This window comes from Choloepus didactylus, chromosome 16 (genome assembly GCF_015220235.1).
Source record: "Choloepus didactylus isolate mChoDid1 chromosome 16, mChoDid1.pri, whole genome shotgun sequence".
NCBI classification, from domain to species: domain Eukaryota; kingdom Metazoa; phylum Chordata; class Mammalia; order Pilosa; family Megalonychidae; genus Choloepus; species Choloepus didactylus.
In genome coordinates, this window is record NC_051322.1 from 3,509,262 (window position 1) to 3,535,089 (window position 25,828).

The following is a 25,828-nucleotide window of genomic DNA, read 5'->3' on the forward strand; positions in this document are numbered from 1 at the left end:
GACTGGGTTCAATCTGATGCTATCTACAAGTCTTCTTTTCTCTACTCAAGGGCTGCTCCTGTCGTGAAATCTTGGCCTGTGATCCTCTCTGGGCCTGGGGGAGCTGCTGATAAGCTGGGGCCTGTCCCTTAGGGAGGTGCTGCAGCCTGCAGTGTCTTTACCTGGGCCTCAGTAACTGGCCAGCATTTGAACAGCAACCCTTCTCTTCCCAGAGGAGCCCGGCATGGAGGATGCCACGAGTTTCCAGGTGTAACAGGACCAGAAAGTATTTGAGAAGAAAGGGTCGAGACTTCTAGCTCTCCCCAGGTGTTATAGATGCACCTTGTTTTTAACACACTGGGCCTTTGATACACAACCTTGCAGCAGGTCTGTAAAGGAAAAGGGTGAAGGGAAGAGTGCTTTACTCCTTCCTCTCCAATAGTGGTGCTTTTTATTTCCTCACTTGCCTAATCGCCCTGACTAGAGCCTCCAGTGCAGTGTGGAATGGAAGTGGCAGAAGCACACCCCCTGCCTGCTCCTGATCTTACGGAAGCATCGGTCCTTCACCATTAGATGGGACGTCAGGTGTGGGTTCTCCCAGATGCCCTTCATCGGGTTGAGGAGGTTCCCTTCTATTCTAGTGGGTTGAGTATTGTTATCATGAAAGCGAGTTGAACTTTGTGAAATGTTTTTTCTGCATCGACTGAAATGACCATGTGATTTTCGCTTTTTTATTCTACTTAAATAACTTGTAAATTAATTGATGTTCAAATGCTGAACCAACCTTATGTCCCTGAGAAAAACCCCACTTGATTATGGTATAAATTCTTTTTATATGTTCTCGGATTCTGTTTGGTAGTACTTTGTTGAAGATTTTTGCATCCATGTTCATTTGGTCTGTAGTTTTCTATTCTTGGGATGTCTTGGTCTGGTTTTAGTATCACAGTAAAGATGTCCTCATAAAATGAGTTGGGAAGTGTTCCCTCCTCTTCTATTTTTTGAAAGAATTTGTTAGGAATTGGTATTAGAATTGGTATTACTTCTTATTTAAATATTCAGTAAAATTCAGTGGTGAAGTCATCTGGGTTGGCTTTTCTTTGTGGGTAGTTTTTCAGTTGCTAATTCAATCTGTTCACTTGTTATAGGTCTATTTAGAATGTCTATTTCTTCTTGAGTCAATTTGAATAGTTTGTGTCTTTCTAGGAATTTGTGTGTTTTGTTGTGTTTATCTAATTAGTTGACATACAATTGTTCATACTTTCCATTTATAATCCCTTTTGTTTCTTTAAGGTCGGTAGTGAGGTCACCTCTTTCATCTCTGATTCCAGTAATATGAGTCTTCTCTCTTTTTTTTCTTGGTTAATCTAGCTAAAGTGTTGTCCATTTGTTGATCTTTTCAAAGAAGGAGCTTTTGGTTTCATTGATTTTCTCTATTATTTTTCTATTGTTTCATTATTTTCTGTTCTTTCTCCTGCTTGCTTTAGGTTTATTTGGCTTGTCTTTTTCTAGTGTTTTAACATCCTTATTATTTTCAAAGTAAACATATGGTTGAACTATCTCTGGTTATATATTGTGACTTGGATAATACAAGGCTTCAGGACTAGGTGGTGGTAGGAAAACTTACAATCGGGGGCAGTGTTGACCACTTCAGAACTAGCTGCCCTCTGAAGGCAGAGAAGTAATACATGGCACTGGGAAGAGAACTGCAGCATGCAATGCCATTTATCAAGAGCCTTGCAGCTTTCCATTGCCCAAGCTAAATTTCTTATCAGCAGAGACCAGGAAGTAGCAGACTTAGAGTAAAGGAAGATCAGCAAAGGAGGAGTCTGATCCTGAGAAAGCATTTGACAAAATTCAACATTCTTTTTTGATAAAAACACTTCAAAAGGTAGGAATTGAAGGAAACTTCCTCAATATGATAAAGGGCATAGATGAAAAACCCACAGCCAGCATAGTACTCAAGGATGAGAGGCTGAGAGCCTTCCTCCTAAGATTGGGAATGAGACAAGGATGCCCACTGTCACCACTATTATTCAACATTGTGCTGGAAGTTCTAGCCAGAGCAATTTGCCAATACAAAGAAATAAAAGGCATCCAAATTGGAAAGGAAGAAGTAAAACTGTCATTATTTGCAGAAATCCTGAGAAATCAATGACAGAGCTACTTGAGCTAATAAACAATTTCAGCAGAGTGGTGGGATACAAGATTAATACACATAAGTCCATAATGTTCCTATACGCTAGTAATGATCTAACTGAAGAGGCAATAAAAAAATTCTGTTCACAATAGCAACTAAAAAAATCCAAGTACCTATGAATAAACTTAACCAAGAATGTTAAAGACCTCTACACAGAAAATTGCAAAACTTTACTACAAGAAATAAAATAGGACTAAATAGGTGGAAAGATAATCCATGCTCATGGATAAGGCGATGTCAATTCTACCCAAACTGATCTACAGATTCAATGCAATTCTAATCAAAATTCCAACAACCTGATTTGCAGGCTTGGAAAAGCTAGTTATAAAATTTACTTGGAAGGGAAAGAGGTCTTATGATAGTTAGGTTCATGTGTCAACTTGGCCAGGTGATAGTATCCAGCTGTCTGGTCAAGCAAACACTGGCCTAACAATTACCGTGAGGACGTTTGAGGCTGGTTGATAAACCAACAGGCTGGTTTATTAAATCATCAGTCAATTGACTGCAGCTGTGACTGATGACTCACCAAAGGGCGTGCCTTCCACAATGAGAGAATGCAATTGGCTGGATTTAATCCAATTAATCAGTTGAAGACTTATAAGCGAGACAGACAGAAGACCTTCACTTCTTCGGCTGCTCAGTGAAGCATTTCCTGAGAAGTTCGTCGAAGTTGCTGGTTCATTTCCTGAGGAGTTCATCGGACATCTTCCTTGGAGTTGAAAGTTTGCTGATTGCTCTACAGAATTTGGACTCGTGCATACCCACAGTTGTGTGAGTCACTTTTACAATTTGATAGTCAGAGACACCTCTCATTGATTCTGTTTCCTTAGAGAACCCTAACTAATACAGGTCTCAAATTGACAAAAACATCCTACGAAAGAAGAATGAAGCAGGAGGACTTACACTTCCAGATTTGAAGCCTACTAAAAAGTCACAGTGGTCAAAACAGCATGGTATTGGCACGAAGATAGACATACTGATCAATGGAATCAAACCGAGAGTTTGGAAATAGACCCCAGATCTATGGTCAACTGATTTTTGATAAGACCCCCAAATCCACTGAATTGGGACAGAACAGTCTCTTCAACAAATGGGGCAGGGAGAACTGGAGAGCCACAAACAAAAGAATAAAAGAGGACCCCTCCCTCAACCCTATACAAAAATTAACTCAAAGTGGATCAAAGAACTCAGTATAAGAGCACAATAAAACTCTTAGAAAGTAATAGAGGGAAACACCTTCAAGACCTAGTAATAGGAGGTAGCTTCTAGACCTTACACCCAAAGCACAAGCAATGAAAGAAAAAATAGATAAATGGGAACTCCTCAAAAATCAAAAGCATCTGTGCTTCAAAAGACTGTCAAAAAGGTGAAGAGGCAGACAACTCAATGGGAGAAAGTATTTGGAAACCATACATCTGATAAGAGAATGATATCCTGCATATATAAAGAACTACAACTCAACAACAGTAGTATGAACAACCCAGTTATAAAATAGGCAAAAGATACGAGAGGTATTTTTCTGAAGAGGAAATACAAATGGCTAAAAAACACATGAAAAATTGTTCATCTGCACTATTAGGGAAATGCAAATCAAAACCACAAGGAGATACCATCTCACACCAGTAAGAATGGCTGCCATTAAACAAACAGGAAACAATAAATGCTGGAGAGGATGTGGAGAAATTGGAACTCTCTATTCATTGCTGGTGGGAATGTATAATGATACCACTATTGTGGAAGACAGTTCGGTGGTTTCTCAGAAAACTAGATATTGACTAACCCTACGATCAGGCAATTCTACTTCTCTGTATACACAGAACATCTGAAAGCATGACACAAACAAACATTTGTACACTGATGTTCATAGCAGCATTGTTCACAATTGCCAAGAGATAGAAACAACCAAGTGTCCTTCAACAGATGAGTGGATAAACAAAATGTGGTGTATACATATGATGGAATACTATGCAACAGTAAGAAGGAATGAGGTCATGAAACATATGACAACATGGACGAACCTTGAAGATATAATGCTGAGTGAAATAATTCAGACACAAAAGGAGAGATATTGTATGTTACCACTTCTATGAACTCCCTGAACAATGTAAAATCAATGTCTCATAATGTAGACCTAGAGATAGACAAGCTAGTGGAGGAGGATTGATAATCTAACATGTCCAGATATATTAATGAGGGTGAATGTAAAGATGTGGGAATGGATAGGGGTGATGATTGCTAATGGGATTATAAGTATCAGAGCTGTATTGAAGGTGAATAGGATTGAATGGGAATTTTAAAGGCATATATCACACACATCAGCACTACAAATATAGATAGGAGCTTACATGATATACTTCTAAGGTATGACACTAACAAAGAGAGTTGACAACAAAATGGTATATGGGAAAAATCTACCTATTGCATACTAGGGACTATAATTAATAGGAATACCTTACTACTACCACACAAAACCTAGGGACAAATAAATAAGGGCTGAAAAGAGCTATGGGGTATGAGATCATACCCCATAGAGCTATGGGGTCATGAGAATTGTTTAAAATGGAGACTGATGAGGATTGTACAACTAACTGATGATAACATGAGATATGGATGTATTATTGTGAACAGAATATATGCTATGTGAATTTAGGAACCCCCTACTTTAGAAGTCAAGCCCTCAAGCTTGAGGCTTGCTCAGGTGAAACTAATGATTGTAAAGAGGAGACTAAGCCCACCTGTAATTATGTCTCCGCGTCACCTCCAGACATTTTTTTTTTTTTTGCTCAAATGTGGGCTTTCCCTCTCTAAGCCCAAATCTTCAAATAAATTAATCACCCTCCCACTGACGTGGGACAGGAGCCCCCAAGATGAACAAGTCTTCCTGGCGACATGGGCCACAGATTCTGGGAATGAGCCTGACCCTGGCATCAAGGGGTTGAGAATGCCTTTTTGACCAAAACAGGGGAAAGGCAACAAAATAAGGTTTCAGTGGCTAAGAGATATCAAATAGAGTCGAGAGGCTGTCCTGGAGGTTACTCGTATGCAAGCTCCACCTAGATATGCCAAATGGGCACAGTATGATAAACCCAAGTCAACAGTAGTCCTGAAAACCCTGAATAATACTCAGATAGGGATCTGAGACTCTTTACAGGTTTCACTCACTGAGTTTATTCTTCAGAAACTTAAATCCTTCAGAGAACTCCTGTGCCAGCTAAGTCTGAAACCCAGAGGCAATGGCCTCTTCAAGAACATCAACCAGATGTGTCCCCTTTCCCCATAACGTCGACACCCCTTTCCAACATGAACAAGTTAGGGAGGTCACTGCCTAGACATCAAGATCAGGAAAGTGATTAAACTAGAGGAAGGGGTAGCAACAGACAAGATGGGATTTAACAAAGGATTATGAATACCGAATCTATATAATTTTCTTTTTCTTCATTGCTAGGGTATTAGAATAGCTGGAAAGAAAGAACTGAAATGGTGGAACTGAATCCATAGCATTTTTTGAAATTTGTTCTATAGCTACTTGTTAAACTGTAATTTGAAAGTTATGACGTTTTTGCATATATGTTATATTTCACAATAAGGAAATAACTGAAACCGTGGAACTGTAACCCATCATATTCTTTGAAATTTGCTCTCTAACTACGTGATAAATTGCACTTGGAAAGTTATCACTTCTGTGTATATATGTTACACTTCACAATAAAAAAAAAGAAAAAAGAAAAGAAAAGAAAAGAAAAGCATTGTACTGCACTAGGAAGAGAGAATTTAGGGTGAGGAGTGCAAGGGGGACAGGGTGGTAACTACAGTCTCCAGGGCCCTAAAATGTCCCATCCCACCCCCACCCCAAAATTCTTGGAGAGACACCGGCATAGATTAGATTTGTTTCCAACTACTTTTCCTGATAATGCTGGGTTTCTCTGAGCCTGGCTCCGAGCTGGCTGGGTCACGCGGCCTGGCCATCACCCGTCAGTACCGAGGGCCCTTACGGACAATGTCCGAGACACCGAAGGGAGCAGGAGGACGTGATCCCACCCTAATGGGGACCAGATCACAGATCTGAGAGGCAGTGAGCAAACAGAGGGAGGTGAAACTGGGTGGCCCGATGGTGCCCCCAAATGGAAGGCCAGGAAGGTCTCTTGAAGAAGGGGGTTTTAGGTAATGATAAACGACAAACGGCCATGGTGGGCAGATGCGGGCAGAGAAAGCCGATGCAAAGGCCCTGAGGCGGTCAGGTGGGGTCACACTTGGGGGGAAGCAAGAGGGCAGCAGGCGAGGGGAGAGGGGGACGCAGGGCTGCAGGGTCCAGCGGGAAGAGGTCTGAATTTTACCCTAGAGTTTAGGGGAAGCTGCTGGAGGACCTCAAGCCAGGGCATGGCCAGCTGTAATTTAGGCCTGGGTGGACAGCACAGCGTGGGGACAGAGACCCTGCCGGCCCAGGGGGCATCGGGGGAGGTGGGGTGGGGGGCACGGTGGCAGGTGTTGGGGTTGGAGTGGCAGGCCTTGCTGACGATTACACATGGAATGTGGAGAATCCAGGTGACACCTCGGTTTGGGCCTGAGTGTGGGGGTCAGTGACACCACTCACGGGAAGGGGCTGGGTCCTCTGCTAGTGCCACTGTCAGACCCGGGAAGCAGGCTTTCAGGGAAATTTAACACTGTTCTGTTTTTTTTTATTCTAATCTGGAGCAGTGCAGACCGCTTCTCTTCAGCGAGCTTGGCCACATGGAACGCTACCATGGAGATACAATCCCTAACCACACAGCTTAACCCTTGCCCAGAGAGGCTGGTTGCTAATTTAGGTTTATTCCAATAACCTACGGTACATATCCTTCTGCAGACAGAGAAGCAAATAGTATTTTCCTGAGCAAAATAAGTGTCCAAAACATTCTATTCGTGGTTGCCATAAGAATGGTTTTATATAAATGTTCAACCCCAGAAACAGTAATAACGATATGCAGAATAATTAAACAACATTCTGGCTTCTTTTGGTTCATCAGTTAACGTCAAATACTTAAAGAGGTAAAATAGTTAAAGGCCAAAAACAACAACAACAAAAAAACAAACATTCACTCCAGTAAAAACTACTGGGTTCCATTTATCTTACATGCTTTAGCCAGGAGCTCAGTCATTTTCCCATAACTAATGATGGCGAGCGTATTACAAAACCTACCTGGAGATGCTGGTGTATGCTGAGGGCTAAGGGTATTTGTAAAGCACCAAATGAACACCTAATCCCATTGAACTCAGTGCATGAAGAAATGGAGTCACAGAAACATTGGATGCTCTGCACGCGAGGGTGTTTTGGGAGCCCATGGTAGAGAACCCAGCAGCAGCTTGGGGTCTCCATTACAACGAGGGCTGCCCCAGGAAGGTTTCCTGGGGCAGCTCGGGGTCCCTTCCAAGACCTCGTAATGCATCTTGGAATCACAGTCTTGGATTCCATTCCTTAAAGAGGGCCCCCAGATTTTATAAGCCTCGAGCCCCACACACTTGGGTGTGCCCCGGTGCCCATCAGCGTCACAGAAGGTTAAGGGTGGGGTAACCGTGAGGCGCTCACAGCCCTTTAGGGGCACTTGAAAAATGAGAGCCTTTGCACTGGAGCTGCCAATTAGAGCTCAAAGAGGCTGCCACCCGCACGCCCTCCAGCCTCTGCTCCTGTCCCAGTGACGCTGCGGCAGGTCGGGGCACACTGCCTGTCACCAGCTGCGCCCCATGCTGCTGTGGGCCCCCAGGACTTGTGAGGCCACCGAGGGCCCCGCTGAGGGCCGATCCCTGAGGGCTGATCCCTGTCCAGCACCACACGTTTGCACAGTGAGTGGACAGAGCCCCCAAACTGCCCAGTCTCCCCATCCTTCTGGTGTTGGGGTGCCCCTGCTCTGTCCTCGGACCTCTCCTACCTCCAACTAGCTCAGATCACAGCCTTGAGGGGTCCTTGGCTCTTCTCTTTCTCCCTCACCCCCCATTTGATGTCAGCCGGGCCTGGCCCCACCCTAAAAACATCCAGGATCTGGTCACTTCTCACCCTGGCACCCCTGGATGGCCCCTTCTGGCTGGCTTCCCTGCTCCTGCTTCCCCCTCATCTGTTCTCACATTTCATCTCACCCAAAGCAAAACCCGACAGCGGGACCACGGGGCACCGGGTCGCCCCCAGGCCCCCGTCCAGCTTTCTCTACTCCAGCCAAGACAGGCCCCCACCTTGGCCCTCAACTGCTGCTGCCTCTTTCTAGAATGCACTCCCTGGGTCACCCCACAGCTCGCTCCCTTGCATCCGCTGGTCTCAAAACCCTCCACCCCCGATTTTTTAATCTCAGGCCTTCCCCGCACATGCATCCCTTCTGCTTATTTCCCTCCGCAGCTCATCTCACCGTCCTTCCTCAGTGGTGCCCCAGGAGTGGGCAGCCCACTCGGAGCAGGGCCTTCCCTGCCTTTCCGGCTCCTACCAGGTGGGCCGTGGGGGATTCAGCTGCAGGGCCCTGACCTTCTCCCCTGGGCAGGGGCAATGATCATGTGGCCAATGCAGGCGAGACAGGGGGCCCCTGGGAGGGTGGGCAGTGGTGGGGCCTGCAGGTGGGGCAGGAGGTTGGGGTGCTGGGGGGGGGCACAGGGCCCTGCCCAGAGGTCCGTGTCCTCCATGGGGACAGGGCTGAGTCCCGGCCAGCACTCCCCTCGGCTCTCAGGCCCCTCTGCTCCCTCCCCCCTCTCCTGGGCCCCACCGATGAGCTTCTGTCCTGGGAGGGCTTGATTTCCACCCTGACCTAATGGGATTTAATTTTTTAATTCATATATATATATATTATTTTCCTCTCTGTAAGCAAATTGTTCTCATTAAGAAGCACAGTGTCCTCACCACTGGGGGTAAATACAGAAGAAGAAATTTGGGTCGACACAGCCTGTGGCTTTAAGACTGCGGTGAAGGCAGATCCTGCACCTGGGAGCCAGGACAGGGGCAACCCTGAGGGGACCAAACCCCCTGCTCTGTGAGCCACACACCATCACCTCCTGGCCCTGGGCGCCCCCACCCACCCGCAGCCCCCTCCTCACCCCCGGTCTGAGTGCTCCCCCACGTTCCCAGCCATGGCCTCTGCGGCCCCCCCCCTTGACAGCATCTTTCCGGCAGCGCCCCTCTTAGATTCCACCCTGCACCCCACTATCCGAGCTCACCTCACAGGCTTCTCCCACCAGGCCGCGCCATTGTCTGGTCTCTGCCACAGGCACCGACTGGCCAGTGCTCCCCCTGCCCTCACCCCCTGGCAGGTGCCTGGAGAGACCTGCACCCCCTCAGCCCTCACCCACCTCTTCTTGAGGAAGGGAAAGCTGCCCTGGGGGGCTGAAAGAAAGTCTGGTTTCCACTTTTGGTTTCACCCCTCCGAGGAGAATGGAAGCCCCCTGACTGCGCTTCATGTTTCTGTAACAGTGAACAGCTGGGTCTCACCACAGCAGCCCCGGAATCCCTCGGAAGCCCCCTTGTTTGGAAACGACTTTCACCTGCCCCTGGGGTTGGAGAGGAAGCGGCAGAGGCCAGAGCCGGGGAAGGCGTGTGTCACCAGGAGAGCACCCACCGCCTCCGGGCACGGGGCCACCATCCCACAGCCTCCCAGCTAGCAAATGGCGAGCCCAATTTGGGGGTAGGGGGTGCCCCAGATGGGGAGGGGAGGAGACGGACAGGCGAGCCAGGAGGCGGGCGGCCAGAGTCCCCGGAGAGCACCGCGTGGCTGCGAGCAGCTGGGGGCGGCGGGTCCGAAAGGCTCCATGCGTCCTCCCCGGCCGCGGGGACAGCCCACCTTGCAGCCCGGGGAGGGGGCGCTGATTTGCCGCCATCGTGTTGGTTGCTGCTCTTCTCGCCGAAACCAAGGACCGTGCACGGTCTCCCGTGGCATCCGGGGGTTTCCCATGGCATCGGAGTGGTACGGGCACATCTACACCTGTGGAGGCAGGCGTTCCAAGGCCCTGCTGGCGGCATCACGGGCTTACGGCTCCCACAGGCAGCTCTCCCTGTGGGGTGAGTAAATCTTTTCTGCTGCCGGGGGGCAGGAGGCTCCAGCTTCCCCCGCGTGGGCTGTGGCCGCACCTGCTCGGCCACGTGCCAGCCCTGCGATCCCAAGCACGCCCTGAAACCCTGGGGCTTCCGTCTCCTGCCCTGTGATGTGGAGATAGCAAAGGCTCCCGGCCGCGGCTGGCTGAGGGGATGAGTGGGTGCCCGACACATATTAGTGCCCTCCTTACTTCTCTCTTCTCATTCACGGGTGTCGTGGGACGTGCACCTCTGTCCTCCAGCCACCCCCACCCCCAACCCCCAACCCCCGCCCCAGCACCTGCAGCTCTCCTTGGCTGCTTTCACACAAGCTGTCCCTTTGCCAGCTAGCCTAACCCATCCCTTCTTCATCCAGCAAACTCCTATCCATCCATCTAAACCCTCCCTGGGCACTTGGTCTTGCCACCTCCATCTGACTTGGGCATCCATCCTTGGGCCTCCAGAGCTCACCCTCATGACATCCAGCCATGCTCACTGCTTCCTTGTTTGTCTCTTAGTTCCTTGAAGGAACTCATTTATGGGCTTTAAAATATTTGTGGAATAAATGAATGAATGAATGAAAGAGTAAAATGCCTCATAGGTAAAACTGTCCATTAAATAAAATAATTTCTTTTCTGGAAATGGAATTTATCACTATTTATAAGGAACGAATAAGTAGGGAGATGGGGAACGGTGTTTACACCGAAAACCCCTTCGTCCTTCTAGCTGATGGCTCCTGCTGCTATCCGTGCCTCACTGACTGCCCCAAATGTAGTGGGGTGAAGCGGTAACCCTTGTTTTACCCTCTGGTTCTGTGGGCCAGGAGGTCGGAAAGCACATGGTGGATGGCCTGATACTGCCCCACCGTGTCTGGGACGCACTGGGAAGAGGCCGGGGTCTGGAACCCCCGCAGCCTGCTCACAGCGTCAGACGGTGGTGAGGCTGGTGGCGACCATGGCCCCGGGTGGTCAGTGAACGCAGGCACCGCCGCCCCGGGGCTGCTCCAGCTTACTCCAGGGATGGCGGCGGGGTCCAAGAGAGAGGCAGCCGCGGAGGTTCACCCAGGCTCAGGGGGAGAAGACAAAGACCCCGCTTCTCCAGAGTGGGCACACAAGTCACAGCGTAGGAAGAGCCTGTGGGACTGGGGAGAATGTCCTGGCCACTTGGAAAATACAAGTTCCCACTGGGACTCCTCTTCTTAAAGGAGTGATATGTGAGTGCTGGCCAGCCCCAAGAATTTAACAGAATTTAAAGCAAGAATTTAAGAATTTAAGCAAGCCACACATAATTAGGGATCTCATTGGAAAATGCAGAATCTCTCTCTCTCTCTCTCATATATATATGTATACGTATATGTATATGTATCATATCTGAGGTGGTTAAAAGGGAAAATGTTAGGTTGTATATATGGTACTAGAATACATTTTTTAAAAATCCACGGAATTGCGCAACACAAACAGTGGACCCTAAGTTAAACCATGGGCCATAGATAATAATACAATTATAAAATATAAAATATATAAAATAGTACAATTAGAAAAATGTGCTGTCATCAATTGCAACAAATGCCCAATACCAATGCAAAGCGTTATTAACCGGGTGGTCAATGGGAACCCTGCATTCTCTGCATGATTGTTCTGTAAACCCACAACCTCTGCAATTGAAAAAAAAATTATTTAAAAGCAATTTGGTGGTTAACTGTGGTAACTAACTACCACAGTGTGATATCTAGTGAATGTATATAAAGTTCCTTTTTAAATACACGGAATTGCTAATATATTTCTTCAGTTCATAAAAAGTGATTCTGATTTCTATGGAGAGCTAGCTGCTGGCTTTTATTTTTATTAAAGAAATTATGGAACTATGGTTAAAGAAAAATAGACATATATGTGTAAACATATATGAATGTATACACACTTTGTAAAACAGTTTATAAAAATCCCAATTTCAACCAATTGAGGGTAGAAAAAAATGCATGAAAGATTTTACTTTTGGTTTTTCCCATATAACCAGTCCTACAAATCTTTTCTTTCCTTCATGCCCTGGTACTTCAGCAGAAGGGAGGTGCGAGCAGCTCTTTGTGAGTGCATGTGTGTGTTTGCATGAGTGTGTGAGGCCTCAAGTGTCCTCCTGGCTCACGGATTTGGTCCCTTACGGGGCACTTTCTAGTTGCTCACCTTATTTCCTTGCATTCAGTGGCCATAGCACAGCCTTTCTAGTTGTGAACTGGAATCTGTGGAGAAACAACCAACTGTCAATTCTGTTCCAGCAGACGACCTGCCTTGTGCATTGTCACACACACACCATGGGTGGATGTGAGCTTGGTCCTTTTTCAGGCAAAATATAATTACAAAGATACATCTGTTGAGGAGGGGAACAAAGAAAATCAAAGCACACGCATTCTGGAGTCCTTTGGAAAGTATCTAGATCACTTTACCTACTCTTCAGCTTGCGTCTCCCTCCGTGTGGACGCCGGACAGGTCGAGGCTCTGCCCTCTGGTTAGGTGATGAGTAGTAAGCGGTGGCTGCGCTGCAATATGGCTTTCTTAGAAATGTCTTAGAAATGTTGTTTTCCTATTCCTTTATTTTGTAATGTTTTTTTTTTTTTGAAAAAGTTAAAAAAAAAAAAATGTCTGAGACGGAACTTTGTTCCTTTACCCTTTACCTCTCCAAAGAGGCCTTTCAACTTTATTCAGCGTGAGGAAGAGATCAGGTTTCCTCAAATGAATATCAGTCGTTTTGCTAAAGGATACGTGGTCACTGGATGTAAGTTTGACTCTCCCCAGTGAGTCCCCGGCCTTTTGCCTCCCCACAGTCGTGGGTGGTGAGTCCCTTCTGTAAGGAGAGGGAAAGTTCTAGCACTGGACCCTTTAAACACCCATCAGTAGCTCACTAACGTTTTCTTTATAGGATCCATGAGTTTTAAACCACGTGGAGCTATCTCTGCGTGGGCTTTGTGTATCAATGAAGGGTGAATGGTGTAGTTTTGTAAATACTTTAAAAAGGGTTTTAACTGGCAGTTGGAAAGCCTGAAAGTTGCAGAGATGACTGTTGGCATGTGTAATGTTTCTCCAACCAATGAAAAATTAGCAGAAGTGGCGTAAGGAGGAAGGACACACGTTGCTGTTGTTGAGTGTGGCTTGTGTGACAGCCCGAGGCCCAGCTGGCCGAGTCTTTCTTCCGAGTCACCGTGAGATGAATCAGAGCCATTTCAGGAGGGAGCAAATGCCCGGGAATGGCGAAACAGCTGTCAGAACTGAAGCCCAGTGTCTGTCCCCTGGCCTGAGCTGCACAGCTTTAAGAAGTATTGGAGGGCAGGGTGGCAGGTTACGAGTGACTGGAGCCAGAGACCTAGGGGCTTCCTGGGGTATTTCACTGGCTGGGGCGTCTCTCTCAATCCCACCCCCTTATCACTTACGGAAAGCAGGTCCCAAGTCCAGGTAGAAGAAGCCTGAAGGTATGGAAAACTGGGAAACTGGCCAACTATCTCTGGCACCCCCTGGTCCCTTTTCTGCTGCCCCTCCTCACCTCCCACGTCAGGCTGTCAGCACCCTCATCTCCTCTCAGGAAAGGATCAGGTGACATGTTTCATGCTGTGGCAAGATCACACATTTTGTCTCTAATTCTGGGGGGTTCTAGGCATTCCTCTTACAGTCATCAGAATTTTAACATGGCTGATAGATCTGCGGGGACTTTGTGGCTGGTTAGGTTTGAGGAGGGCATCTCTGAACCCCCCGAGAGAGAGACAATGGGGTGGGGGGGGCACCAGCTGCCTCAGGAGGGCTCCTGGAGAGGGCCATGTTCATGTCCTGACGGGGGGGATCTTCAGTTGTGGGGATGCTGGCGGCTCCTTCAGCCTCTGTCCCCACCTCCTGCCTTTCCCACCCACCCTGGGGAGGAGGACAAGAACCCAGGGGAAGGGTCCATCAGAGCTCACCAGGATTTCCCACCAAATCTTTGAGTCCAGTTCACTCTTGTCCAAATGGCAGGCTTCCTTACAACCAAGAGAATGACAAACACCACATGCCAAAAAGACACCTCTGGGCTGGGGGCCAGTCAGCCCCTCCTGCTCTGTGTGGATTTGGGGTCTGCATGGGGGTGGGGGGGTTCCCTTAGCCTCCTGTGTGAAAGCTTCTGCTCTCCAGCAGAAGTGTTGGTGGTGAGGGTGCAATCCCGGGACCAGACCTGCCTCTAGAAGGACCACTGCAGCCATGGTTGACACCCCCACCCCAGGGTCTGACTTAGGCGAGGATGAGCAGCCCGCGTTCCCAAAGGGCCGGCCTGAGAACGGCGGCGAGCGCCCAGTGGAGACAAGGGCGGGGGATGGGGGTGGGGGCGGGAGGCGCGAGGGGGTCGTGGGGGGGCCGGGGTGGGGCCGCGGGGGGCTCTGCCTGGCGGGTTGCAGGCCGGTGCCACAGGTGCGGGCTGTGGCCCTGGACAGCGGCTGGCGCCCTCGGTGGCGTCGCGGCGGGCTGGGGCGTGGGGGAGACGCTCTCTGACCCCTCCCGGGGAGCCGGGGGCTGGGGCCGATTCCGAGGCTGAGCCCGAAGGCGAGGGTCACCCGCTCACCTTCAGAGCCGAGCTGGGCGCCGCTCCCAGGGCTGACCCCCGCGGTCACCTCCGCCGCGAGTGGGGCCAGGCGGGGGCGCCCCGGGCGGCGGCTCCGGGCTCGGCGCGGGGCGGTGCTGGCCGGGGTGGGCGGCCCCGGCAGGAGCCGGTGTTTACCTGGCGGCCAGGAAGCGGCGCGGGAAGCAGGGGGCGGGGAAGCGGGGTGCGGCGAGGCCCGCGGAGGGCGCTGTCAGTCACCGCGCCGCGCGCCGGCGAGGACGAGCCTCCGGCCCTAGCGGCCCGCGTCTCCCGACCCAGGAAGGCGGCGGCGGCGGCGGCGACTCCTGGACCAGCCCGCCCGGGGGCCCGCGGGAGGGGAGGAACGCAGCCCCCGACCCCGCGCGGCCCTCGGCCTCGGAGCAGCGAGCACAGCGCGGGTGAGTGGCCCGCGCCGGGGTCGGCGGGGCAGCCCTGGGCTCTTTTGTCTCCCGAGCCCCTCTCGGAGCGGGGAACCGGGCGACCTCGGGGACCTGCGCCAGGGAACCCCGAGCCTGACTCCGCCGGCTGCGCGCGGAGGGCCGGGTTGGTTCGCGTCGGCGGAGGGCGGCCTCCCGGGTCTGGAGTCCCGACCCTGCCCGGGTCGGGGGACGCGGGGCACATCTGGGCAGCGGCGCAGGTGGCCGGGCCGCGAGGGCAGGGCCGGGGCAGGTGGCAGCCCCCCTCCCTCCCGAGTCTTCCCTGAGAGGGACTAGGGCGCGGGTGTAGACTCCGCATAGGGGGCCGAGACCCGACGGAGTCGTCGGTGGGGTCCGGGCCACACCCGCGGCCCCGGGGTCGCGGGGACCCGGCGAGGCCTACGAGGGAGCGGGCGGCGGCGGCGCGCGGGGAGGAGCCTGGCTGCAGGCGGGAGGTGAGGCAACGGTCGGGAGGCCGCGCTCGGCCGGCCGGGGGCCGCGTACCTGACCCGCCTTCCCGGCGCTCACCTGCGCCGGCCGCGGCGCCTCCCGAGGACCAAGCGCAGTTTCCCTGGGAGCAACGAGGGCGGCGACCCGCGACTCGGCCCTGGGCTTCCGCCTTCGCCGGGCCTGTCCCAGCTCCGCCGTCCGGCCCGTCTCCCGCAGCCTGCTGGCGGCCCGCCCGCCCACAGCCCACTGTCCACCGTCGGTCCACTCGCGGCCCACCTGCCCACGGTCAGTCCACTCGCGGCCCACCTGCCGCCCCCTGCCCGCCCCCCACCGCCCACGGTCGGTCCACTCGCGGCCCACCTGCCGCCCCCTGCAGCCCACCCGCCCACCTCAGCCCACCTGCCCCCCCGACCCTGCGTCCCGCGTCCACCTGAGCCTGGCGCGGGCACCTGCTGGGACGTGAGTGTCCGTCTCTGGTGGCCCGCTCGGTTCCGGTGGCCCCTGAGGTGGTCTTTGTATGCAGTCACTCGCCCACGCCGCGGTGGCACCAGCTCTTCTGGGCTTTTCTAGTCGTGTCTCTTTCAGGGCCGGCTTTAGCCCTCTGTCCCGGAGGCCAAGCCAGTGTGGGAAAAGGTTTCTTGGGACCGTCAAGACTCTGGCACATTCGGGGCCTGTTCTCGGTTTTCCAAGTGCGACAGTGTGAGAATCAACATGTGTTTGGTTTATTTTTGAGTGTGTGTAAGGCCCGTGGGAAAGCTGGACCACGCTGGGAGGCCCCTGGCTGCTGTGGGGACAGGACACCCGGGCTGGGGGGAGAGAGAAGCCCTTGCAGCCGGCCATGGCGGTGGGGAGGGGGCTGAACTGGCAGGTGCCTGACCCAGCCTGGCAGAGAGGCCCCACTGAGGATTTCCCCACCAGCCCAGGAGGGTCCAGGCAGCAGGGTGCTTTTTTTCCCTTGTTGCAATTTTATTGAGATGTATTCACACATCACACAATCCACAGTGTGCAATCAATGGCTCACAGTATCATCACATTTTTGTGCATTCATCACCACAATCAATTTTAGAACATTTTCATTACCACAAACAAATTAAAATGAAGAAAACCTAAAACATCCCATACCCCTTTTCTGCCCCCCCCTCCCCGCACATTATTCATCCCTAGTTTTGGTGTAGTACATTTGTTACAATTGATGAACAAATATTGAGATATTACTGTTAACTATAGTCCATGGTTTGCAATAGGTATATTTTTTCCCGTATACCACTCTATTAACTCCTTGTAATAATGTCATACATTTGCTCTAGTTCATGAAACAACTTTCTTTAAATTTGTACAGTTAATCATGGACATTGTCCACCACAAGATTCACTGTGTTATACATTTTAACCTCCAACTTTCCTTCTGTTAACATACATGACTCTAAACTTCCCCTTTCCACCACATGCACCCACAATTCAGCACAATTACACTGACAATAATGTGCTACCATCACCTCCATCCTTCTCCAAATGATTTAAGGTCAACCTAGTTAAAAATTCCAGCAGGATGTTTTTAAGTGAAATAAACAATTGAAGAGGGAGAAACAAGTTAAAATTAATGTGCAACATTGGTTAATTCCCAAGGAATTAACTGTTCTGAAATGACTAGTCTTATTAACTCAGGGTTTAAAAAAAAACACCAAACACTGGTTCAAATCTATTTTGAAAATCTTTCTAAAATACTACATTTCTGTCCAAAGATAAGAAAATCAAAGATAAGTTCCTTGTTTTATGATTTGGTATTTACTTGCTCTGTCATGATTTTGAACCTGGTTTCCTGCCATTTGATAAAATTGTGATGATTACTGTGCATGATCAAAGGAATACACTAAAAGCTGAAAAATAATTGAGATCAACCTTTCTTGGGATTTTCCTCTTTCTATCTGACATTTCAAGTGTTAGTGGAAGGTTATTTTGTTTGCTCTTTAGCCATTCTCTAAATTCTTTAAAAATTTAATGCATTTAAGGCTTAGCAGCTGCCCCTCTGCATCTTCTGTGCCTGGGTGACATTTATGGGCTGGGTCCTCAGTGTCCCAGATCACTTCACTTAATGGGCATGACTGCGCTGTGATATCCTCACTTATATGGCATGGCAGCTACCCTACTAAGAGCCTCCTGTTTTCACAGCAGAGGTAATTAAGTGACCCCCAGGGCCCAGGATCAGGGAGAAGCCGAGCAGGCTTCCGTGGGGGTCACCAGCCCAGCTGCGGATGGCTGCCTCACCGCCCCGGCAGAGGGCCACTTGCCAGTGGTGCCCTCCTTTTATCCTTCTCATTTAAATGCCACCGTTCATGGGTGGTCACACCCAACAAAAGGAATTTCCTTTTCAGAATGATTTGACCTGAAGGGTCCGGTCCCCTGTCTGTGTCCTTCATCTTCTCCTTAGTGTCCTTCCTTGTCAATAAAGAATGAGAGAAAGTATTCGAATTACTCTCGGTATCGGTTTTAATAAATAGCCGGGAAGCAGTAAGACACTTCCCTGGGTCCACTGTAGCCCACGTACCGGAGCATAAATCACGACTGATTACCAGCAGCCTCGGGAGCTGTTTAATGGAGCAGTGGAGCGCGGGCAGAGCCTGATGCCCCCAGGAAGCAGAGAAGGCAGATGGGAGGTGGGTGCGTTCTGCCGAGTGGTTTTTAAATCTGAATGAAATCAGCATCACTCAGGGTTCAACCCGAGAAGCAGAAACAGGAGATGGAGTGGGGAGAGGTATCGTGGAGATGGCCAGGCAGGCAGGCAGGGGGGCTGGGGTGCTCCGGCCGGCTGCAGGTGCTGTCCGCAGGTGCTGTCCGCAGGCAGAATTTCCCTCCATTGCAACTAGCGATAACTAGCAACAATGATGCTAAGGCGACCAGAAATGTCTCCAACTCAGTCATTGTTAAGCTTCAACGTGTAGTTCTGAAGGTTAGTTTGTAACTCGAGTTCTGGGCTCTGTGAATACACTGAGTGGGGCTGTAGGTGCTAGCGCTAGATGGATGGCTAAAGGTGGGTGGTGAGGATCTGGCATACATAAAAAAAAACATATAAAAATCAGCACCGTGAAACAAGTGACCCAGAAGAAAGTGTCAGCAAACAGACTGGTCTCGAAGGGAAAACGCAGATGGGCTAATGAAATGTGGAAAGACAGGTATGTTTCCAACTGGCAGTTGGGGATTGAAAATGAAATGAATAAGATGCTTCTTCACCTGCATCATACCAGCAATATGTTTGCTTCTGACACACCAAGTATTGGAGAAGATGTAGAGGAATAAAAACTCATGTTATTGTGAGAGGAGTGTAAAGAGAATAATCAAGAAGAGCTGAAGATGGATATACCCTAGGATCCAGCACTTCCACATCTAAGAATATCCTCTGGGGAGAATCTGGTCTGTTTGCATGAAAAGACAAAGGATGTTCACCAAAGCAATTTTTTTTAACTTTTTATTTCGAGATAATTGTAGATTTGCATGTGGTTGTAAGACTCAGTATGGACCTGTACCTCTCTCCTTGTTCCACCCAGTGCCCTCATCTTGCAAAGCTATACTACAACACAACAGCTGGGAAATTAACTTTGATAGAATCCATCAGCCTTATTGGGATTTGATCAGTTTCAGAGGCATCATGTGTGTACGTGTGGGTGCACACGCACATGTTCAGTTCTACGCCATTTTATCACTTCAATGGCATCGTGTGGCTCTCGCCCAGTCAAGTTACGGGACAGTTTCATCACAAGGAATCCTCATGCCAACAGCCACTTTCCTGCCCTTCTCCCTCCCGGAGCCCTGGCAACCACTCGTGTGTTCCTCATTTCTGAAATGGTGTCATTTCTAGGATGCTGTTTAATGGAGTCACACATTACGCAACGTTTTGAGATTGGCTCTTGAAAGCATGGCTCTCTTGAGGCCCATGCAAGTTGTGTCATATATTCATAGTTCTGTTTTTTTAAATTACTAGGTTGGGTCTCCTGGTAAGGATGAGCCCCCACTCACCCTTTGAAGGCCATTGAGTTGTTTCTCATGTTTGCTGATTGCAGATAAAGCTGCACTAAGCATTCATGTACGGGTTTTTGCATGAACATAAGTTTCCATTTCTCTGGGAATTACGCCCAGGAGTGCAATGCTAGGTCATAGGGTAGGCAAATGTTTGATTGTGTGAGAAACTGCCAAACTGTTTGCCAGAGGTCTGCACCACATTACATTCCCACCAGCAATGGGAGCCAGTTTCCCCACTTCCTTGCCAGCGTTTGGTGCTGTCGCCGAGGTTTACTGACCAGCGCTTTTCCTGCTCCATCCGAGTGACTTGCGAGGTAGCCAGTGATGTTCGCCCTGGGTTTCTCTGCCCTGGAATCCATTCCCGTCATCCTCACACTTCTCTCACTAGCCGTGGGCTGCCTCCTGGCACACTCACCCCAGCCCACACGTGTGTGTGACGGAGGGTGCAAGCACCAGTGACCTGGGCTCCAGCTCGGCCTCCTCCCCAGCAGGCAGGCATGGAGCTCCATGGGGCCACTCAGAAATGGAAGGGCAGATGCAAAATCATTCAAAGTAGTAGTGGTAGGACACACAGCATCAAAAGGGATACTGATCTGCAGAGGGGCTCAGTGGCTGACAGAAGGTACAAGAGGTGCTGCTTCCCCAGGGGGTGGAGGCTTGTTGGCGGCCAGAGCTCACGGCTTTCCTATAGGAAGTCAGTTTCTCATCACAGCCTCTCACTAATTTTTCTTGAGGCTGTAATGCTTCTCCTTGTTAGGGGTTACAGATTTTTAAATGCAAAAATGGTTGAAATAACTAGTAGGATTTATTAAATGAAAAGATTTTAATAATATGCTGATTCCGTTTTTATTTCATAACTGAGGCTTGAATTTGGTTTCTATCACCCCAATTTTAAAACCGTCTACAAAATAATGACTGATGTTATCTTTTGAAAGTAGAGTCGAACTTGATTTTATTTTTGAGTTTGCTTTGATTGGTAGTCTACCTTCAGTCCTGGCTCTCTTGAAACTCTGGTGACCATTTCTGCAAATCTGACTGTGAACTCGACTATGCTGAACATTTACTGAGTGCTGTTATATACACAGACTCTCTTACGGGTTGTAGAGATGGCCCAGGCACAGGTGGGTTACGAGGCTGGCAGGGGGCTCCGCAGCTAGAAAGGTGGGGACTCCGGTCCCACCCCAGGACTCCCACTCTTAGCCACTGCCCCTGTGCTTCCAGGTTGGAGATCACTGCAAGGCCTTCTACAAATCGGGCCCTAGTCAGAACCACCCTGTGCAAAGAGTGTTTGAGTCATTTGTGTGACGTGCTTCGCTTTAATTCAGCTTTCTGGAAATGTATATATTTCACAGAATGATACTCCACACTGGAATGGAGCTAAATTTCCCCTTCTTTTGTGAGAGCTGGGTAGAAGGGTAGAAGTGGGTGGAGGAGGTTTGATTTTGGTCAAAGGCAGGGGGTGAACCAAACCTGCTGGTGAAGAACTTCACCTCCCTCCCAGCTGCTTTGCACACAAAGCCGTCCCTTCGTGGCCTTGTTCCAGGCCCACTAGGGGCCCTGCAGAATCGGTGGTCTTGCCTGGGTTTTTCCCAGAGATCCCTGCCTGCCACCAAATCCTGCACATCTTCAGTCAGGAGCGGCTGCCAGGGCTTCCGGGGGCAGGCAGCCAAGCGCCCAGCTGTGTGAACAGATGCAGCGTGAGAAAAGCATCTCCAGCAAAGTCTGGGCAGAGGCACGACCTCCTGGACCACTTCCAGACGGTCCACCCACCGCAGAAGAGAGAAAGAAGGACTCTCTCGTCAGCCAGTGCCTGATCAGGAAACCTAAAGCAAAACAAAACAGAACGCAAACCCTGCCGAGTCGGGTGGGGCTCCAGGAGACCAAGCTGGCATGGCAGCCTGATGCCCACTCCCAGCTCCCGGCCAGGGCTCCTCCGTGCCAGCGGGTCGGCTCCCGACTCCTCATCAGGCGAGGTTGAAGTCCTGGGGTCTCCCTGGTGGTGGTCTGCCGGCCTCCTGCTCACATGCTATGGAGAATGTGAGTGAAATGCAGAGTCCCCAGTCCCATCTCTGCTATACCAAGCCACAATCTGGGGATGTATTGAATGAGCTCCTGAGTAAAATCTGACAGCCAGCACCCTGAGTGGGAGAGGGGGAGGGTGCTGAGTGGCCGTGGGTCCATGTGTCTGTGTGAGTGAACTTAGACTTACCTGAACACTGGGGCGTCTGTTCCCAAAGATTCTTCAGCGCGATCAAGAAATTCCTCGCATTTCACTGATAAACAGAGTTGACATTAGAGTGACTTTTATATTGAGGATATCTTCTTAACTGTGCCATTTATTTTGGATACTTCCCCACATGTACAGGATTATTTTTGTTTCCTGCCTTGTGAGCACTTTTCTATCGAAGGAGTGTTTGTGATGTACCCTGATCCCCTTCACCCCAGCCCGAACTGACATTTTTGCTAAACTGGCTGTCAAAGCAAAAGTTCTAGAGCTGTGGGGGCTTCCCAAATACAGCAAATGCACAGTTACTGTTTAGAAAACCTTCTTTGGCTGGCTGCTCTGCAAAACCCTGTGCTGTGCATTTGGGGGCAGACTTAGATAAAAGAGGTGTCGCTCTTGTCTCTGCGGTGACTTTGGTATGATTGGGGGACTTAGAAGTCCACAAATAAGCCACCCAAGGTGAGACAGTTGCTAAGTGCCCTGCAGAGACGTGCACCGCTGTGATCACCGGGTGATGTATTTTAAGGTTTTGATCTGCTCTGCATCCCCAGGTGACCTCCCAGCGTGCTGTTGGCCTCTTGCCCGCAGCCTATCTGGATGTTCTAGAATACTCCCTGGACTGCTCATCCCTGGAATGGCTTCCTTATCTTTGTTTCCTGGCTGTCTACCTTCTCTGCACACCTTTGATACGTTTATGTAGGGCTTAAAGGTTCTGCTCTGCCCCTACATTCTGGAAAATGTTAAAAATATGTTTTATTCTTAGTATCTACTACAGTGCAGAGTACAGAGCTTGGGCCAGAGAACATTCTTGATGTTTCTTGCATAAATGGGTGGGTGGATTCCAGCACTTCTAACCCTCATCATCCCGTTTGTTATACAGCAGAGCCAGAATTTTACAGCAGTCATCTGTTCTCTACCAGTTAGAAGCCAGTTACAGAGTGGACATGGGGTTTGTTCAGCTTAGTATGTTGCCTTACTAAGTCCCGATAAATTAAAGCAGCAATTTAAATAAAATAAAGAATGAGTCTTACATATTTCAGAAGCCAGCTTTCTCCTACTTATATGGGGGTGACAATGTGTTTTGGTTGATTTTATTCCTGTTTTTTCAGATGCTTGAAAATACAACCTTGGAATAGCTTGAGACCAAGGATTTATGAAGTGTAAACACCAGCTGCAATTGTCTTCCTAGAAATATAAAGAGAACAGATTATATTTCAGGAACAGGCATGAAGCATGTGTAACTTCAAAATATCATTTTATATTGTTGTGTGAAAGGTATCGTGGTTTTAAAAGGCAGATGATGATTCTTTTATTTCTTTATTATTTTCATATGTCAAGACTTACTTTTGACAAGAGGATTTAAACCAGATATTGAAAGCTAACCTTATTCATTTAGTGGTGGTTAGAAAATTGTTATGGGAAGGGTGGGCAGGATGCAGAGGTGTGTAGACTATGGAAACACCTTTCTGAAAATGCAGTGAAATGTCGTGTTTAAAGCTGCATTAGGAAATCATCCTAATACTAAATAATAAAAATAATAAAATATGAAGATTTAGCAACATTAATGTAAGTTGTGCTACTGGAACTTCTAGTAAGTTTGACTGTGAAGACAGAGTGAAACCTGGACTAAATTTCACACCTTTTTAAAAAAAAACAATACATTGCTTTTGAAGACAGAAAAGGGCCAGATTGTATCTCTGCACAGGCTGGGGTGAGGCACCTGCCCTGGCTGAGACTCAGTCCACGGACTTGCCCACCTGCTTTGTGGCTCCATCAGGGAGGAACCGCCACCTTCCCCCTCCTGCTCCTGAGGCCCTGGTCCCGCCTTCCACCGCCTCCTCCACCTTCGGCTTGGCTCGCTCTCCTTAGTCACCTTGTCTGCGTCCCCCGCTGCCGACCTGGCAGCGTCCTGACCGAGGCTGGGGTGAAAACGGGCCAGACCCGGCACTGCGCCCTCGGAGAGGGGAGCGCTCCACGCGGCGAAGGGCCCCGGCCCCGCGCCCGTCGGGACCCAGTCGGGGCCCGGCCCTGCTCTCAGGACACCGCTGTCCAGGTGCGCCCAGGCCGGGGTCCCAGGGTCCCGGGTTCCCGTGCAGTCCGGACGCTGGGAAGAGCTGGTAACTCATCCGAACCTTCCCGTCGAGGGGCCGTTGTTCCGCAGACTTTATCCCGGGCGCATTCAATCCGCGGTGGACGTGCGCTGCTCCCGCACACTTCCTCCTGCCCGCGCCAGGCCCGCTCTGGCCCTGGCCCCCCGGGCCGGCCCCTCTTGGGGTCCCCCGTCCTCCTTAGTGGGGCCCTGGGGGGAGGAGCTCTTCTCGGGCTCCTTGGCCAGCCGCGCCTTCGCGTCCCGGAGCTCCGGCGGCTCTCGGCTCCTCCGCCCTCCTCGGCGCCCGCCTTGCTCCCGCGGCGCGTGGGCTTCTAGGATCTCCTCCGGCGCCCAGGGCAAGGCAGGGTTTCCCTCCACAGACTGGCTCTACGCCCCGCTTTGGGCTCGGGGCCTCCTCAGGGAGTGCCCCCTTTAGCCGTGCTCCTTGCTCCTTCTGAAGCTGGTTTTTGGGGTGGGGGGACCACGCCCCAGGACAGCCCCTCGGGCCGCAGGCTCCCGGGGCCTCTTCTGCAGGAGCCCGGCTCCTCCTCAGGGACACACTGTTCGGCCAGATTTGACCCCAAAGGCAGGGATTTGTCCAGTGACCCCGAAACGTGCTGTGGAGACGTGGAATGGACACTGGAATGTCGGGTCCGTGCCCTCTTCCATTTCCTTCTTCTCATCGAGCTCTTTGGTTCTTGTAAGTCTGCTCCGTCTTTGAATATTTCCACCCGTCCCTTAAATTCTGTGATTGGGATCAAACAGGAAATTATTTATCCTCAAATGTTATAATTTGGAGATATAACTAATCCAGATGCTTTATTATAATCTCACTGTGGTTGTGAATTATCAGGTAGCACTTCAGCCACAATATACTGATCTGCTCTTCCAAGATATCTGCACTTTCAACCATACCCTTTATTTCCTATAAAAGACATTCCCAGATAGTCTTGATTTTGACAAAGCAATAAAATTATAATCTTCAAACTAGTAGTAATAAAGCATTGCCTTTTGAAAGGATATTGATCTTTCTGGGCCTAAAAGATACCATTCAGAAACTAAATGCCATGCAGAAAACACTTGAAAAGTTCAGGTTCCCCAAAATGCAGGCTTATTAGCAGTCTTAGGGTCATGTGTTCTAGTTATTTGTTATTTAATGACTCATTCAAGCACCGTTTTCTCAATACCAGAATTTAAAAGGGTACTTGTAATTCCTGCAATGCTTCGATATTTGTTGTTACTCTTTGACAGTTTTTATTCCAAAGGAAATGAACTATGAAAGCCTTTGTCGATGACGCTGTCATTAATAGGTTATTGTCACTCCTCAGAACACACATTCGAGGGTACAAGGTGTGGGAGGAGACACCCCTGTAACCTCCCTGGGGAGCTCTTTTCCTAATTAGTCCAAGGCTGAGTCAGGGGGAGACCCTTTTATTGTAAGAGCCCAACAGGAAGCGGAGGGCCCCGCACAGCTGCCCGTCACCCGGCTGCCCGTCACCCGCGGCCGCGCCCTGACGCCCGCCCAGGAAGTGGCACCTCGGGCAGCAGCGAGGAGCAGCTCCTCCGGCCGGCCCTGCCTGGCGGCTGCCAGCACCTGCCTCACTTTACCTCTCGGTGCCTGGCGTTTGTTCGTGTGTAGACCACAGAGGATGATAGCAGCAACCCCATATCACAGGGCCGCTCCTTCTGGAACGTTCCACTTGTGCCCAGCCTGGGCCAGCACTCCGGCTTCCGGGGTGAGTCCAGAGTTCTTTTCATTGCATCACACTCTTGCTCTCAGTGCCCCATCCCTTTCTTTTCGATATACTTAGCTCACCAGCATCCTTCCTTCTTCTATTTTGTCTTAAGAAGTGAGG

The 25,828-nt window shown here is 50.0% G+C and overlaps 1 protein-coding gene across 2 annotated transcripts in view; it reads left to right on the forward strand.

Moving 5' to 3' along the window:
* Positions 1-15,043: 15,043 nt before the first annotated feature.
* Positions 15,044-25,828, forward strand: part of LOC119511816 (myelin basic protein) — a 126,266-nt gene continuing 115,481 nt past the window's right edge. The window contains exon 1 of one of the 2 annotated variants that reach the window (XM_037806332.1): positions 15,044-15,178. The gene's annotated coding sequence lies outside the window, so the exon portion shown is untranslated. The remainder of the gene's footprint in view (positions 15,179-25,828) is intronic. The other variant, XM_037806333.1, reaches the window with a different exon arrangement.